The sequence below is a fragment of the Mesoplodon densirostris genome, unplaced genomic scaffold (assembly GCF_025265405.1).
Source record: "Mesoplodon densirostris isolate mMesDen1 unplaced genomic scaffold, mMesDen1 primary haplotype scaffold_35, whole genome shotgun sequence".
Lineage (NCBI taxonomy): Eukaryota > Metazoa > Chordata > Mammalia > Artiodactyla > Ziphiidae > Mesoplodon > Mesoplodon densirostris.
The window spans coordinates 6,371,659-6,391,189 of NW_026778195.1; positions in this window are offsets into that span (position 1 = coordinate 6,371,659).

A 19,531-nucleotide genomic window follows, 5' to 3' on the forward strand; every position below is an offset into this window, starting at 1 on the left:
ATAGAGCATTGTAATGACAAGGTCATGTAGCATTTTGCTGACAAAGGCATGGAGCATTGTGATGACAGGTGTCATGGAGCACTGTGATGACATGCGTCATGGAGCATTGTGAATACATGGGTCATGGAACATTGGGATAACATGGGCATGGATCATTGTGATGACAAGGGTCATGGAGCATTTGGCTGAAAATGTTCATGGACTATTGTGATGACAGGGGTCATGGAGCATTGTGATTACAGGGGTCTTGGAGCATTGTGATGACAAGAGTCCCGGATCATTGTGTTGTCAGGTGTCATGGAGTGTTGTGATGACAGTGGTCATGGAGCATTGTGATGATATTGGTCATGGAGCATTGTGATGAGAAGGTCATAGAGAATTGGGCTGAAAATATTCATGGAGTATTGTGATGACAGGGGTCATGGAGCATTGTGATGACAAGGGAATGGAGCATGGTGATGACAAGGTCTTGGAGCATTGTGAGGAGATGACCATGGAGACTTGTGATGACAAATCTAATGGAGCATTCTGATGAAAAAGGGAATGGAACATTGTGATTACTGGAGTCTTCGAGCATTGTGATGACAAGGGCATGGAGCATTGTGAGGAGAAGACCATGGAACATTCTGATGACATGCGTCATGGAGCTTTGTGATGACAAGGGCATGGAGCATTGTGATTACATGGATCTTGGAGCATTGTGATGACAAGGGTCATGGAGCCTTGTGATGACAAGGCCGTGGAATATTATGATGGCAGGTGTCATGGAGCATTGTTACGACAGAGGTAACGGAGCATTGTGATGAGAAGGGCATTGAGCATTGATCTGAAATGTTTCATGGATTACTGTGATGAGAGTGGGCATGGCGGTTTGTCATGACAAGGGCACGGTACACTGTGATACATGGGTCATGGAGGATTGTAATGACAAGGTCATGGAGCATTGTGATGAGAAGGGCATCGAGCATTGTGATGACAAGTGTCATGGAGCTTTGTGATGACAAGGACATGGAGCAATGTGATGAGAGGGTTCATGGAGCATTGTGATGACAATGACATGGAGCATTGTGATGCCAAGGGTCATGGAGCTTTGTGATGACAAAGGTCATGGAGCATTTTGATGACAAGTGTGTGGTGCATTGTGATGAGAAGGGCAGGGAGCATTTTGAGGACAGGGTCATGCAGCAATTTGATGAAAAGTGTAATGGAACATTTTGATGCCAGGGGTTATAGAACATTGTGATGCCAGGGGTCATGGAGCTTTGGGATGAAAAGGGTCATGGAGCATTTTGATGACAAGGGTTATGGAACATTGTGATGTCAGGGGTCATGGAACATTGTGCTGATAAGGGGATGTAGCATTGTGATGACAGGGGTCATGGAACATTGTGATAACAGGGGTGAGGCAGGATTGTGATGACTAGTGATGGAACATTGTGATATCTCATGTGAGAGAGTATTTGGATGAGAAGTGCATGGAGCATTGGGATTACAAGGTTTATGGAGCATAGCGATGACAAGGTTGTGGATCATTGTGGTGAAAAGCGCATGGCACAATTTGATGACAAGGGTCATGGAGCATTGTTCTGACAAAGGCATGGAGCATTGTGATGACAAGGGTCACGGAGCATTGTGATGAAAAGTTCATGGAGCATTGTGGTTACAAAGGTCACAGAGCCTTGTGATGACACGGGCATGGATTGTTGTGATGACAAACGTTATGAAGCATTGTGATGACTGTAGTCACGGAGCATTGTGATGACAGGGGTCATGGAGCATTGTGATGACAATGGCATGGAGCATTGTGATGCCAAGTGTCATGGAGGATTCTGATGACAAAGGTAATGGAGCATTGTGGTGACAATGGTTTGGAGCATTGTGATGACAAGGATCAGGGAGCATTGTGCTGACAAGTGCATGGAGCATTGTGATGACAAGGCCATGGATCATTGTGATGACAAGGGTCATGGAGCATTGGGCTAAAAATGTGCATGGAGTATTGTGATGACAGGGGTCATGGAGCATTGTGATGACAAGGGAATGGAGCATGTTGATGACAAGGTCTTGGAGCATTGTGATGAGATGACCATGGAGACTTGTGATGACAAGTCTAATGGAGCATTCTTATGAAAAGGGGCATGGAGCATTGTGATTACGGGGGTCTTGAAGCATTGTGATGACAACGGCATGGAGCATTGTGATTACATGGGTCTTGGAGCATTGTGCTGACAAGGGTCCTGGAGCCTTGTGATGACAAGGCCGTGGAACATTGTGATGGCAGGGGTCATGGAGGTTGTTATGACAGAGGTAATGGAGCATTGTGATGAGAAGTGCATTGAGCATTGGTCTGAAATATTTCATGGATTATTGTGATGAGAGTGGGCATGGCGCATTGTGATGACAAGTGCACGGTACACTGTGATACATGGGTCATGGAGGATTGTAATGACAAGGGCATGGAGCATTGTGATGAGAAGGGCATCGAGCATTGTGATGACAAGTGCCATGGAGCTTTGTGATGACAAGGGCATGGAGCAATGTGATGAGAGGGTTCATGGAGCATTGTGATGACAATGACATGGAGCATTGTGATGCCAAGAGTCATGGAGCTTTGTGATGACAAAGGTCATGGAGCATTTTGATGACAAGTGTGTGGTGCATTGTGATGAGAACGGCAGGGAGCATTGTGATGACCAGGTAATGCAGTATTGTAAAGAGAGGTGTCAGGGAGCATTGTGATGACATATGTAATGGCCCATTGTGATGACAATGGCATGGAGCATTGTGATGCAAACTTCCATTGAGGATTCTGATCACAAAGGTAATGGAGCATTGTGATGACAATGGCTTGGAGCATTGTGATGACAAGTGTCAGGGAGCATTGTGCTGACAAGTGCATGGAGAATTGTGATGACAAGGGTCATGGAGCATTCTGATGACAAGCTTGTGGAGTATTTTGATGACAATGGCATGGAGCATTGGGATGAAAAGGGCATGGGGCTTTGTGATGAAAATGGCATGGAGGCTTTTCGTGACAGTGTTCAAGGAGCATACTGACGACAATTGTCAGGGAGCATTGTGATGACAAGTGTATTGAGAATTGTGATGACAAAGGTCATGGAGCATTGTGATGAAAAGGGCATGGATTATTGTGATGACAGGCATCATGGAGCGTTGTGAGGACAAGTGTTATGGAACATTGTGATCACAAGGGTTTGGAGCATTGTGATGACAGAGGTCATGGATCATTTTGATTTCAAGGAACATGGAGCATTGTGATGACAAGGGCATGAAGCAATGTGATCCCAAAGTTCATGGAGGATTGTGATGACAATGGAAATGGAGTATTGTGATGACAAGTGCATAGAGCATTGTAATGACAAGGTCATGTAGCATTTTGCTGACAAAGGCATGGAGCATTGTGATGACAGGTGTCATGGAGCACTGTGATGACAAGCGTCATGGAGCATTGTGAATACATGGGTCATGGAACATTGGGATAACATGGGCATGGATCATTGTGATGACAAGGGTCATGGAGCATTGGGCTGAAAATGTTCATGGAGTATTGTGATGACAGGGGTCATGGAGCATTGTGATTACAGGGGTCTTGGAGCATTGTGATGACAAGAGTCCCGGATCATTGTGTTGTCAGGTGTCATGGAGTGTTGTGATGACAGTGGTCATGGAGCATTGTGATGATATTGGTCATGGAGCACTGTGATGAGAAGGTCATAGAGAATTGGGCTGAAAATATTCATGGAGTATTGTGATGACAGGGGTCATGGAGCATTGTGATGACAAGGGAATGGAGCATGGTGATGACAAGGTCTTGGAGCATTGTGAGGAGATGACCATGGAGACTTGTGATGACAAATCTAATGGAGCATTCTGATGAAAAAGGGAATGGAACATTGTGATTACTGGAGTCTTCGAGCATTGTGATGACAAGGGCATGGAGCATTGTGAGGAGAAGACCATGGAACATTCTGATGACATGCGTCATGGAGCTTTGTGATGACAAGGGCATGGAGCATTGTGATTACATGGATCTTGGAGCATTGTGATGACAAGGGTCATGGAGCCTTGTGATGACAAGGCCGTGGAATATTATGATGGCAGGTGTCATGGAGCATTGTTACGACAGAGGTAACGGAGCATTGTGATGAGAAGGGCATTGAGCATTGATCTGAAATGTTTCATGGATTACTGTGATGAGAGTGGGCATGGCGGTTTGTCATGACAAGGGCACGGTACACTGTGATACATGGGTCATGGAGGATTGTAATGACAAGGTCATGGAGCATTGTGATGACAATGACATGGAGCATTGTGATGCCAAGGGTCATGGAGCTTTGTGATGACAAAGGTCATGGAGCATTTTGATGACAAGTGTGTGGTGCATTGTGATGAGAAGGGCAGGGAGCATTTTGAGGACAGGGTCATGCAGCAATTTGATGAAAAGTGTAATGGAACATTTTGATGCCAGGGGTTATAGAACATTGTGATGCCAGGGGTCATGGAGCTTTGGGATGAAAAGGGTCATGGAGCATTTTGATGACAAGGGTTTTGGAACATTGTGATGTCAGGGGTCATGGAACATTGTGCTGATAAGGGGATGTAGCATTGTGATGACAGGGGTCATGGAACATTGTGATAACAGGGGTGAGGGAGGATTTTGATGACTAGTGATGGAACATTGTGATATCTCATGTGAGAGAGTATTTGGATGAGAAGTGCATGGAGCATTGTGATTACAAGGTTTATGGAGCATAGCGATGACAAGGTTGTGGATCATTGTGGGGAAAAGCGCATGGCACAATTTGATGACAAGGGTCATGGAGCATTGTTCTGACAAAGGCATGGAGCATTGTGATGACAAGGGTCACGGAGCATTGTGATGAAAAGTTCATGGAGCATTGTGGTTACAAAGGTCACAGAGCCTTGTGATGATGCGGGCATGGATTGTTGTGATGACAAACGTTATGAAGCATTGTGATGACTGTAGTCACGGAGCATTGTGATGACAGGGGTCATGGAGCATTGTGATGACAATGGCATGGAGCATTGTGATGACAAGTGTCATGGAGGATTCTGATGACAAAGGTAATGGAGCATTGTGGTGACAATGGTTTGGAGCATTGTGATGACAAGGATCAGGGAGCATTGTGCAGACAAGTGCATGGAGCATTGTGATGACAAGGGCATGGATCATTGTGATGACAAGGGTCATGGAGCATTGGGCTAAAAATGTGCATGGAGTATTGTGATGACAGGGGTCATGGAGCATTGTGATGACAAGGGAATGGAGCATGTTGATGACAAGGTCTTGGAGCATTGTGATGAGATGACCATGGAGACTTGTGATGACAAGTCTAATGGAGCATTCTTATGAAAAGGGGCATGGAGCATTGTGATTACGGGGGTCTTGAAGCATTGTGATGACAAGGGCATGGAGCATTGTGATTACATGGGTCTTGGAGCATTGTGCTGACAAGGGTCCTGGAGCCTTGTGATGACAAGGCCGTGGAACATTGTGATGGCAGGGGTCATGGAGCTTGTTATGACAGAGGTAATGGAGCATTGTGATGAGAAGTGCATTGAGCATTGGTCTGAAATATTTCATGGATTATTGTGATGAGAGTGGGCATGGCGCATTGTGATGACAAGTGCACGGTACACTGTGATACATGGTTCATGGAGGATTGTAATGACAAGGGCATGGAGCATTGTGATGAGAAGGGCATCGAGCATTGTGATGACAAGTGCCATGGAGCTTTGTGATGACAAGGTCATGGAGCAATGTGATGAGAGGGTTCATGGAGCATTGTGATGACAATGACATGGAGCATTGTGATGCCAAGAGTCATGGAGCTTTGTGATGACAAAGGTCATGGAGCATTTTGATGACAAGTGTGTGGTGCATTGTGATGAGAACGGCAGGGAGCATTGTGATGACCAGGTAATGCAGTATTGTAAAGAGAGGTGTCAGGGAGCATTGTGATGACATATGTAATGGCCCATTGTGATGACAATGGCATGGAGCATTGTGATGCAAACTTCCATTGAGGATTCTGATCACAAAGGTAATGGAGCATTGTGATGACAATGGCTTGGAGCATTGTGATGACAAGTGTCAGGGAGCATTGTGCTGACAAGTGCATGGAGAATTGTGATGACAAGGGTCATGGAGCATTCTGATGACAAGCTTGTGGAGTATTTTGATGACAATGGCATGGAGCATTGGGATGAAAAGGGCATGGGGCTTTGTGATGAAAAAGGCATGGAGGCTTTTCGTGACAGTGTTCAAGGAGCATACTGACGACAAGTGTCAGGGAGCATTGTGATGACAAGTGTATTGAGAATTGTGATGACAAAGGTCATGGAGCATTGTGATGAAAAGGGCATGGATTATTGTGATGACAGGCATCATGGAGCGTTGTGAGGACAAGTGTTATGGAACATTGTGATCACAAGGGTTTGGAGCATTGTGATGACAGAGGTCATGGATCATTTTGATTTCAAGGAACATGGAGCATTGTGATGACAAGGGCATGAAGCAATGTGATCCCAAAGTTCATGGAGGATTGTGATGACAATGGAAATGGAGTATTGTGATGACAAGTGCATAGAGCATTGTAATGACAAGGTCATGTAGCATTTTGCTGACAAAGGCATGGAGCATTGTGATGACAGGTGTCATGGAGCACTGTGATGACAAGCGTCATGGAGCATTGTGAATACATGGGTCATGGAACATTGGGATAACATGGGCATGGATCATTGTGATGACAAGGGTCATGGAGCATTGGGCTGAAAATGTTCATGGAGTATTGTGATGACAGGGGTCATGGAGCATTGTGATTACAGGGGTCTTGGAGCATTGTGATGACAAGAGTCCCGGATCATTGTGTTGTCAGGTGTCATGGAGTGTTGTGATGACAGTGGTCATGGAGCATTGTGATGATATTGGTCATGGAGCACTGTGATGAGAAGGTCATAGAGAATTGGGCTGAAAATATTCATGGAGTATTGTGATGACAGGGGTCATGGAGCATTGTGATGACAAGGGAATGGAGCATGGTGATGACAAGGTCTTGGAGCATTGTGAGGAGATGACCATGGAGACTTGTGATGACAAATCTAATGGAGCATTCTGATGAAAAAGGGAATGGAACATTGTGATTACTGGAGTCTTCGAGCATTGTGATGACAAGGGCATGGAGCATTGTGAGGAGAAGACCATGGAACATTCTGATGACATGCGTCATGGAGCTTTGTGATGACAAGGGCATGGAGCATTGTGATTACATGGATCTTGGAGCATTGTGATGACAAGGGTCATGGAGCCTTGTGATGACAAGGCCGTGGAATATTATGATGGCAGGTGTCATGGAGCATTGTTACGACAGAGGTAACGGAGCATTGTGATGAGAAGGGCATTGAGCATTGATCTGAAATGTTTCATGGATTACTGTGATGAGAGTGGGCATGGCGGTTTGTCATGACAAGGGCACGGTACACTGTGATACATGGGTCATGGAGGATTGTAATGACAAGGTCATGGAGCATTGTGATGACAATGACATGGAGCATTGTGATGCCAAGGGTCATGGAGCTTTGTGATGACAAAGGTCATGGAGCATTTTGATGACAAGTGTGTGGTGCATTGTGATGAGAAGGGCAGGGAGCATTTTGAGGACAGGGTCATGCAGCAATTTGATGAAAAGTGTAATGGAACATTTTGATGCCAGGGGTTATAGAACATTGTGATGCCAGGGGTCATGGAGCTTTGGGATGAAAAGGGTCATGGAGCATTTTGATGACAAGGGTTTTGGAACATTGTGATGTCAGGGGTCATGGAACATTGTGCTGATAAGGGGATGTAGCATTGTGATGACAGGGGTCATGGAACATTGTGATAACAGGGGTGAGGGAGGATTTTGATGACTAGTGATGGAACATTGTGATATCTCATGTGAGAGAGTATTTGGATGAGAAGTGCATGGAGCATTGTGATTACAAGGTTTATGGAGCATAGCGATGACAAGGTTGTGGATCATTGTGGGGAAAAGCGCATGGCACAATTTGATGACAAGGGTCATGGAGCATTGTTCTGACAAAGGCATGGAGCATTGTGATGACAAGGGTCACGGAGCATTGTGATGAAAAGTTCATGGAGCATTGTGGTTACAAAGGTCACAGAGCCTTGTGATGATGCGGGCATGGATTGTTGTGATGACAAACGTTATGAAGCATTGTGATGACTGTAGTCACGGAGCATTGTGATGACAGGGGTCATGGAGCATTGTGATGACAATGGCATGGAGCATTGTGATGACAAGTGTCATGGAGGATTCTGATGACAAAGGTAATGGAGCATTGTGGTGACAATGGTTTGGAGCATTGTGATGACAAGGATCAGGGAGCATTGTGCAGACAAGTGCATGGAGCATTGTGATGACAAGGGCATGGATCATTGTGATGACAAGGGTCATGGAGCATTGGGCTAAAAATGTGCATGGAGTATTGTGATGACAGGGGTCATGGAGCATTGTGATGACAAGGGAATGGAGCATGTTGATGACAAGGTCTTGGAGCATTGTGATGAGATGACCATGGAGACTTGTGATGACAAGTCTAATGGAGCATTCTTATGAAAAGGGGCATGGAGCATTGTGATTACGGGGGTCTTGAAGCATTGTGATGACAAGGGCATGGAGCATTGTGATTACATGGGTCTTGGAGCATTGTGCTGACAAGGGTCCTGGAGCCTTGTGATGACAAGGCCGTGGAACATTGTGATGGCAGGGGTCATGGAGCTTGTTATGACAGAGGTAATGGAGCATTGTGATGAGAAGTGCATTGAGCATTGGTCTGAAATATTTCATGGATTATTGTGATGAGAGTGGGCATGGCGCATTGTGATGACAAGTGCACGGTACACTGTGATACATGGTTCATGGAGGATTGTAATGACAAGGGCATGGAGCATTGTGATGAGAAGGGCATCGAGCATTGTGATGACAAGTGCCATGGAGCTTTGTGATGACAAGGTCATGGAGCAATGTGATGAGAGGGTTCATGGAGCATTGTGATGACAATGACATGGAGCATTGTGATGCCAAGAGTCATGGAGCTTTGTGATGACAAAGGTCATGGAGCATTTTGATGACAAGTGTGTGGTGCATTGTGATGAGAACGGCAGGGAGCATTGTGATGACCAGGTAATGCAGTATTGTAAAGAGAGGTGTCAGGGAGCATTGTGATGACATATGTAATGGCCCATTGTGATGACAATGGCATGGAGCATTGTGATGCAAACTTCCATTGAGGATTCTGATCACAAAGGTAATGGAGCATTGTGATGACAATGGCTTGGAGCATTGTGATGACAAGTGTCAGGGAGCATTGTGCTGACAAGTGCATGGAGAATTGTGATGACAAGGGTCATGGAGCATTCTGATGACAAGCTTGTGGAGTATTTTGATGACAATGGCATGGAGCATTGGGATGAAAAGGGCATGGGGCTTTGTGATGAAAAAGGCATGGAGGCTTTTCGTGACAGTGTTCAAGGAGCATACTGACGACAAGTGTCAGGGAGCATTGTGATGACAAGTGTATTGAGAATTGTGATGACAAAGGTCATGGAGCATTGTGATGAAAAGGGCATGGATTATTGTGATGACAGGCATCATGGAGCGTTGTGAGGACAAGTGTTATGGAACATTGTGATCACAAGGGTTTGGAGCATTGTGATGACAGAGGTCATGGATCATTTTGATTTCAAGGAACATGGAGCATTGTGATGACAAGGGCATGAAGCAATGTGATCCCAAAGTTCATGGAGGATTGTGATGACAATGGAAATGGAGTATTGTGATGACAAGTGCATAGAGCATTGTAATGACAAGGTCATGTAGCATTTTGCTGACAAAGGCATGGAGCATTGTGATGACAGGTGTCATGGAGCACTGTGATGACAAGCGTCATGGAGCATTGTGAATACATGGGTCATGGAACATTGGGATAACATGGGCATGGATCATTGTGATGACAAGGGTCATGGAGCATTGGGCTGAAAATGTTCATGGAGTATTGTGATGACAGGGGTCATGGAGCATTGTGATTACAGGGGTCTTGGAGCATTGTGATGACAAGAGTCCCGGATCATTGTGTTGTCAGGTGTCATGGAGTGTTGTGATGACAGTGGTCATGGAGCATTGTGATGATATTTGTCATGGAGCACTGTGATGAGAAGGTCATAGAGAATTGGGCTGAAAATATTCATGGAGTATTGTGATGACAGGGGTCATGGAGCATTGTGATGACAAGGGAATGGAGCATGGTGAGGACAAGGTCTTGGAGCATTGTGAGGAGATGACCATGGAACATTCTGATGACATGCGTCATGGAGCTTTGTGATGACAAGGTCTTGGAGCATTGTGAGGAGAGACCATGGAGACTTGTGATGACAAATCTAATGGAGCATTCTGATGAAAAAGGGAATGGAACATTGTGATTACTGGAGTCTTCGAGCATTGTGATGACAAGGGCATGGAGCATTGTGAGGAGAAGACCATGGAACATTCTGATGACATGCGTCATGGAGCTTTGTGATGACAAGGGCATGGAGCATTGTGATTACATGGATCTTGGAGCATTGTGATGACAAGGGTCATGGAGCCTTGTGATGACAAGGCCGTGGAATATTATGATGGCAGGTGTCATGGAGCATTGTTACGACAGAGGTAACGGAGCATTGTGATGAGAAGGGCATTGAGCATTGATCTGAAATGTTTCATGGATTACTGTGATGAGAGTGGGCATGGCGGTTTGTCATGACAAGGGCACGGTACACTGTGATACATGGGTCATGGAGGATTGTAATGACAAGGTCATGGAGCATTGTGATGAGAATGGCATCGAGCATTGTGATGACAAGTGTCATGGAGCTTTGTGATGACAAGGACATGGAGCAATGTGATGAGAGGGTTCATGGAGCATTGTGATGACAATGACATGGAGCATTGTGATGCCAAGGGTCATGGAGCTTTGTGATGACAAAGGTCATGGAGCATTTTGATGACAAGTGTGTGGTGCATTGTGATGAGAAGGGCAGGGAGCATTTTGAGGACAGGGTCATGCAGCAATTTGATGAAAAGTGTAATGGAACATTTTGATGCCAGGGGTTATAGAACATTGTGATGCCAGGGGTCATGGAGCTTTGGGATGAAAAGGGTCATGGAGCATTTTGATGACAAGGGTTATGGAACATTGTGATGTCAGGGATCATGGAACATTGTGCTGATAAGGGGATGTAGCATTGTGATGACAGGGGTCATGGAACATTGTGATAACAGGGGTGAGGGAGGATTGTGATGACTAGTGATGGAACATTGTGATATCTCATGTGAGAGAGTATTTGGATGAGAAGTGCATGGAGCATTGGGATTACAAGGTTTATGGAGCATAGCGATGACAAGGTTGTGGATCATTGTGGGGAAAAGCGCATGGCACAATTTGATGACAAGGGTCATGGAGCATTGTTCTGACAAAGGCATGGAGCATTGTGATGACAAGGGTCATGGAGCATTGTGATGAAAAGTTCATGGAGCATTTTGGTTACAAAGGTCACAGAGCCTTGTGATGACACGGGCATGGAATGTTGTGATGACAAACGTTATGAAGCATTGTGATGACTGTAGTCACGGAGCATTGTGATGACAGGGGTCATGGAGCATTGTGATGACAATGGCATGGAGCATTGTGATGCCAAGTGTCATGGAGGATTCTGATGACAAAGGTAATGGAGCATTGTGGTGACAATGGTTTGGAGCATTGTGATGACAAGGATCAGGGAGCATTGTGCTGACAAGTGCATGGAGCATTGTGATGACAAGGGCATGGATCATTGTGATGACAAGGGTCATGGAGCATTGGGCTAAAAATGTGCATGGAGTATTGTGATGACAGGGGTCATGGAGCATTGTGATGACAAGGGAATGGAGCATGTTGATGACAAGGTCTTGGAGCATTGTGATGAGATGACCATGGAGACTTGTGATGACAAGTCTAATGGAGCATTCTTATGAAAAGGGGCATGGAGCATTGTGATTACGGGGGTCTTGAAGCATTGTGATGACAAGGGCATGGAGCATTGTGAGGCGAAGGCCATGGAACATTGTGATGACATGCGTCATGGAGCTTTGTGATGACAAGGGCATGGAGCATTGTGATTACATGGGTCTTGGAGCATTGTGCTGACAAGGGTCCTGGAGCCTTGTGATGACAAGGCCGTGGAACATTGTGATGGCAGGGGTCATGGAGCTTGTTATGACAGAGGTAATGGAGCATTGTGATGAGAAGTGCATTGAGCATTGGTCTGAAATATTTCATGGATTATTGTGATGAGAGTGGGCATGGCGCATTGTGATGACAAGGGCACAGTACACTGTGATACATGGGTCATGGAGGATTGTAATGACAAGGGCATGGAGCATTGTGATGAGAAAGGCATCGAGCATTCTGATGACAAGTGCCATGGAGCTTTGTGATGACAAGGGCATGGAGCAATGTGATGAGAGGGTTCATGGAGCATTGTGATGACAATGACATGGAGCATTGTGATGCCAAGGGTCATGGAGCTTTGTGATGACAAAGGTCATGGAGCATTTTGATGACAAGTGTGTGGTGCATTGTGATGAGAACGGCAGGGAGCATTGTGATGACCAGGTAATGCAGTATTGTAAAGGGGGGTGTCAGGGAGCATTGTGATGACATATGTAATGGCCCATTGTGATGACAATGGCATGGAGCATTGTGATGCAAACTTCCATTGAGGATTCTGATCACAAAAGTAATGGAGCATTGTGATGACAATGGCTTGGAGCATTGTGATGACAAGTGTCAGGGAGCATTGTGCTGACAAGTGCATGGAGAATTGTGATGACAAGCGTCATGGAGCATTCTGATGACAAGCTTGTGGAGTATTTTGATGACAATGGCATGGAGCATTGGGATGAAAAGGGCATGGGGCTTTGTGATGAAAAAGGCATGGAGCCTTTTCGTGACAGGGTTCAAGGAGCATTCTGACGACAAGTGTCAGGGAGCATTGTGATGACAAGTGTATTGAGAATAGTGATGACAAAGTTCATGGAGCTTTGTGATGAAAAGGGCATGGATTATTGTGATGACAGGCATCATGGAGTGTTGTGAGGACAAGTGTTATGGAACATTGTGATCACAAGGGTTTGGAGCATTGTGATGACAGAAGTCATGGATCATTTTGATTTCAAGGAGCATGGAGCATTGTGATGACAAGGGCATGAAGCAATGTGATCCCAAAGTTCATGGAGGATTGTGATGACAATGGAAATGGCGTATTGTGATGACAAGTGCATAGAGCATTGTAATGACAAAGTCATGTAGCATTTTGCTGACAAAGGCATGGAGCATTGTGATGACAGGTGTCATGGAGCACTGTGATGACAAGCGTCATGGAGCATTGTGAATACATGGGTCATGGAACATTGGGATAACATGGGCATGGATCATTGTGATGACAAGGGTCATGGAGCATTGGGCTGAAAATGTTCATGGAGTATTGTGATGACAGGGGTCATGGAGCATTGTGATTACAGGGGTCTTGGAGCATTGTGATGACAAGAGTCCCGGATCATTGTGTTGTCAGGTGTCATGGAGTGTTGTGATGACAGTGGTCATGGAGCATTGTGATGATATTGGTCATGGAGCATTGTGATGAGAAGGTCATAGAGAATTGGGCTGAAAATGTTCATGGAGTATTGTGATGACAGGGGTCATGGAGCATTGTGATGACAAGGGAATGGAGCATGGTGATGACAAGGTCTTGGAGCATTGTGAGGAGATGACCATGGAGACTTGTGATGACAAATCTAATGGAGCATTCTGATGAAAAAGGGAATGGAACATTGTGATTACTGGAGTCTTCGAGCATTGTGATGACAAGGGCATGGAGAATTGTGAGGAGAAGACCATGGAACATTCTGATGACATGCGTCATGGAGCTTTGTGATGACAAGGGCATGGAGCATTGTGATTACATGGATCTTGGAGCATTGTGATGACAAGGGTCATGGAGCCTTGTGATGACAAGGCCGTGGAATATTATGATGGCAGGTGTCATGGAGCATTGTTATGACAGAGGTAACGGAGCATTGTGATGAGAAGGGCATTGAGCATTGATCTGAAATGTTTCATGGATTACTGTGATGAGAGTGGGCATGGCGGTTGGTCATGACAAGGGCACGGTACACTGTGATACATGGGTCATGGAGGATTGTAATGACAAGGTCATGGAGCATTGTGATGAGAATGGCAACGAGCATTGTGATGACAAGTGTCATGGAGCTTTGTGATGACAAGGACATGGAGCAATGTGATGAGAGGGTTCATGGAGCATTGTGATGACAATGACATGGAGCATTGTGATGCCAAGGGTCATGGAGCTTTGTGATGACAAAGGTCATGGAGCATTTTGATGACAAGTGTGTGGTGCATTGTGATGAGAAGGGCAGGGAGCATTTTGAGGACAGGGTCATGCAGCAATTTGATGAAAAGTGTAATGGAACATTTTGATGCCAGGGGTTATAGAACATTGTGATGCCAGGGGTCATGGAGCTTTGGGATGAAAAGGGTCATGGAGCATTTTGATGACAAGTGTTATGGAACATTGTGATGTCAGGGATCATGGAACATTGTGCTGATAAGGGGATGTAGCATTGTGATGACAGGGGTCATGGAACATTGTGATAACAGGGGTGAGGGAGGATTGTGATGACTAGTGATGGAACATTGTGATATCTCATGTGAGAGAGTATTTGGATGAGAAGTGCATGGAGCATTGGGATTACAAGGTTTATGGAGCATAGCGATGACAAGGTTGTGGATCATTGTGGGGAAAAGCGCATGGCACAATTTGATGACAAGGGTCATGGAGCATTGTTCTGACAAAGGCATGGAGCATTGTGATGACAAGGGTCATGGAGCATTGTGATGAAAAGTTCATGGAGCATTTTGGTTACAAAGGTCACAGAGCCTTGTGATGACACGGGCATGGAATGTTGTGATGACAAACGTTATGAAGCATTGTGATGACTGTAGTCACGGAGCATTGTGATGACAGGGGTCATGGAGCATTGTGATGACAATGGCATGGAGCATTGTGATGCCAAGTGTCATGGAGGATTCTGATGACAAAGGTAATGGAGCATTGTGGTGACAATGGTTTGGAGCATTGTGATGACAAGGATCAGGGAGCATTGTGCTGACAAGTGCATGGAGCATTGTGATGACAAGGGCATGGATCATTGTGATGACAAGGGTCATGGAGCATTGGGCTAAAAATGTGCATGGAGTATTGTGATGACAGGGGTCATGGAGCATTGTGATGACAAGGGAATGGAGCATTGTGATGAGATGACCATGGAGACTTGTGATGACAAGTCTAATGGAGCATTCTTATGAAAAGGGGCATGGAGCATTGTGATTACGGGGGTCTTGAAGCATTGTGATGACAAGGGCATGGAGCATTGTGAGGCGAAGGCCATGGAACATTGTGATGACATGCGTCATGGAGCTTTGTGATGACAAGGGCATGGAGCATTGTGATTACATGGGTCTTGGAGCATTGTGCTGACAAGGGTCCTGGAGCCTTGTGATGACAAGGCCGTGGAACATTGTGATGGCAGGGGTCATGGAGCTTGTTATGACAGAGGTAATGGAGCATTGTGATGAGAAGTGCATTGAGCATTGGTCTGAAATATTTCATGGATTAATGTGATGAGAGTGGGCATGGCGCATTGTGATGACAAGGGCACGGTACACTGTGATACATGGGTCATGGAGTATTGTAATGACAAGGGCATGGAGCATTGTGATGAGAAGGGCATCGAGCATTCTATTGACAAGTGCCATGGAGCTTTGTGATGACAAGGGCATGGAGCAATGTGATGAGAGGGTTCATGGAGCATTGTGATGACAATGACATGGAGCATTGTGATGCCAAGGGTCATGGAGCTTTGTGATGACAAAGGTCATGGAGCATTTTGATGACAAGTGTGTGGTGCATTGTGATGAGAACGGCAGGGAGCATTGTGATGACCAGGTAATGCAGTATTGTAAAGGGGGGTGTCAGGGAGCATTGTGATGACATATGTAATGGCCCATTGTGATGACAATGGCATGGAGCATTGTGATGCAAACTTCCATTGAGGATTCTGATCACAAAAGTAATGGAGCATTGTGATGACAATGGCTTGGAGCATTGTGATGACAAGTGTCAGGGAGCATTGTGCTGACAAGTGCATGGAGAATTGTGATGACAAGGGTCATGGAGCATTCTGATGACAAGCTTGTGGAGTATTTTGATGACAATGGCATGGAGCATTGGGATGAAAAGTGCATGGGGCTTTGTGATGAAAAAGGCATGGAGCCTTCTCGTGACAGGGTTCAAGGAGCATTCTGACGACAAGTGTCAGGGAGCATTGTGATGACAAGTGTATTGAGAATTGTGATGACAAAGTTCATGGATCATTGTGATGAAAAGGGCATGGATTATTGTGATGACAGGCATCATGGAGCGTTGTGAGGACAAGTGTTATGGAACATTGTGATCACAAGGGTTTGGAGCATTGTGATGACAGAGGTCATGGATCATTTTGATTTCAAGGAGCATGGAGCATTGTGATGACAAGGGCATGAAGCAATGTGATCCCAAAGTTCATGGAGGATTGTGATGACAATGGAAATGGAGTATTGTGATGACAAGTGCATAGAGCATTGTAATGACAAGGTCATGTAGCATTTTGCTGACAAAGGCATGGAGCATTGTGATGACAGGTGTCATGGAGCACTGTGATGACATGCGTCATGGAGCATTGTGAATACATGGGTCATGGAACATTGGGATAACATGGGCATGGATCATTGTGATGACAAGGGTCATGGAGCATTGGGCTGAAAATGTTCATGGAGTATTGTGATGACAGGGGTCATGGAGCATTGTGATTACAGGGGTCTTGGAGCATTGTGATGACAAGAGTCCCGGATCATTGTGTTGTCAGGTGTCATGGAGTGTTGTGATGACAGTGGTCATGGAGCATTGTGATGATATTGGTCATGGAGCATTGTGATGAGAAGGTCATAGAGAATTGGGCTGAAAATGTTCATGGAGTATTGTGATGACAGGGGTCATGGAGCATTGTGATGACAAGGGAATGGAGCATGGTGATGACAAGGTCTTGGAGCATTGTGAGGAGAGACCATGGAGACTTGTGATGACAAATCTAATGGAGCATTCTGATGAAAAAGGGAATGGAACATTGTGATTACTGGAGTCTTCGAGCATTGTGTTGACAAGGGCATGGAGCATTGTGAGGAGAAGACCATGGAACATTCTGATGACATGCGTCATGGAGCTTTGTGATGACAAGGGCATGGAGCATTGTGATTACATGGATCTTGGAGCATTGTGATGACAAGGGTCATGGAGCCTTGTGATGACAAGGCCGTGGAATATTATGATGGCAGGTGTCATGGAGCATTGTTATGACAGAGGTAACGGAGCATTGTGATGAGAAGGGCACTGAGCATTGATCTGAAATGTTTCATGGATTACTGTGATGAGAGTGGGCATGGCGGTTTGTCATGACAAAGGCACGGTACACTGTGATACATGGGTCATGGAGGATTGTAATGAGAAGGTCATGGAGCATTGTGATGATAATGGCATCGAGCATTGTGATGACAAGTGTCATGGAGCTTTGTGATGACAAGGACATGGAGCAATGTGATGAGAGGGTTCATGGAGCACTGTGATGACAATGACATGGAGCATTGTGATGCCAAGGGTCATGGAGCTTTGTGATGACAAAGGTCATGGAGCATTTTGATGACAAGTGTGTGGTGCATTGTGATGAGAAGGGCAGGGAGCATTTTGATGACAGGGTCATGCAGCAATTTGATGAAAAGTGTAATGGAACATTTTGATGCCAGGGGTTATAGAACATTGTGATGCCAGGGGTCATGGAGCTTTGGGATGAAAAGGGTCATGGAGCATTTTGATGACAAGGGTTTTGGAACATTGTGATGTCAGGGGTCATGGAACATTGTGCTGATAAGGGGATGTAGCATTGTGATGACAGGGGTCATGGAACATTGTGATAACAGGGGTGAGGGAGGATTGTGATGACTAGTGATGGAACATTGTGATATCTCATGTGAGAGAGTATTTGGATGAGAAGTGCATGGAGCATTGTGATTACAAGGTTTATGGAGCATAGCGATGACAAGGTTGTGGATCATTGTGGGGAAAAGCGCATGGCACAATTTGATGACAAGGGTCATGGAGCATTGTTCTGACAAAGGCATGGAGCATTGTGATGACAAGGGTCACGGAGCATTGTGATGAAAAGTTCATGGAGCATTGTGGTTACAAAGGTCACAGAGCCTTGTGATGATGCGGGCATGGATTGTTGTGATGACAAACGTTATGAAGCATTGTGATGACTGTAGTCACGGAGCATTGTGATGACAGGGGTCATGGAGCATTGTGATGACAATGGCATGGAGCATTGTGATGAAAAGTGTCATGGAGGATTCTGATGACAAAGGTAATGGAGCATTGTGGTGACAATGGTTTGGAGCATTGTGATGACAAGGATCAGGGAGCATTGTGCTGACAAGTGCATGGAGCATTGTGATGACAAGGGCATGGATCATTGTGATGACAAGGGTCATGGAGCATTGGGCTAAAAATGTGCATGGAGTATTGTGATGACAGGGGTCATGGAGCATTGTGATGACAAGGGAATGGAGCATGTTGATGACAAGGTCTTGGAGCATTTTGATGAGATGAACATGGAGACTTGTGATGACAAGTCTAATGGAGCATTCTTATGAAAAGGGGCATGGAGCATTGTGATTACGGGGGTCTTAAGCATTGTGATGACAAGGGCATGGAGCATTGTGATTACATGGGTCTTGGAGCATTGTGCTGACAAGGGTCCTGGAGCCTTGTGATGACAAGGCCGTGGAACATTGTGATGGCAGGGGTCATGGAGCTTGTTATGACAGAGGTAATGGAGCATTGTGATGAGAAGTGCATTGAGCATTGGTCTGAAATATTTCATGGATTATTGTGATGAGAGTGGGCATGGCGCATTGTGATGACAAGTGCACGGTACACTGTGATACATGGTTCATGGAGGATTGTAATGACAAGGGCATGGAGCATTGTGATGAGAAGGGCATCGAGCATTGTGATGACAAGTGCCATGGAGCTTTGTGATGACAAGGGCATGGAGCAATGTGATGAGAGGGTTCATGGAGCATTGTGATGACAATGACATGGAGCATTGTGATGCCAAGAGTCATGGAGCTTTGTGATGACAAAGGTCATGGAGCATTTTGATGACAAGTGTGTGGTGCATTGTGATGAGAACGGCAGGGAGCATTGTGATGACCAGGTAATGCAGTATTGTAAAGAGAG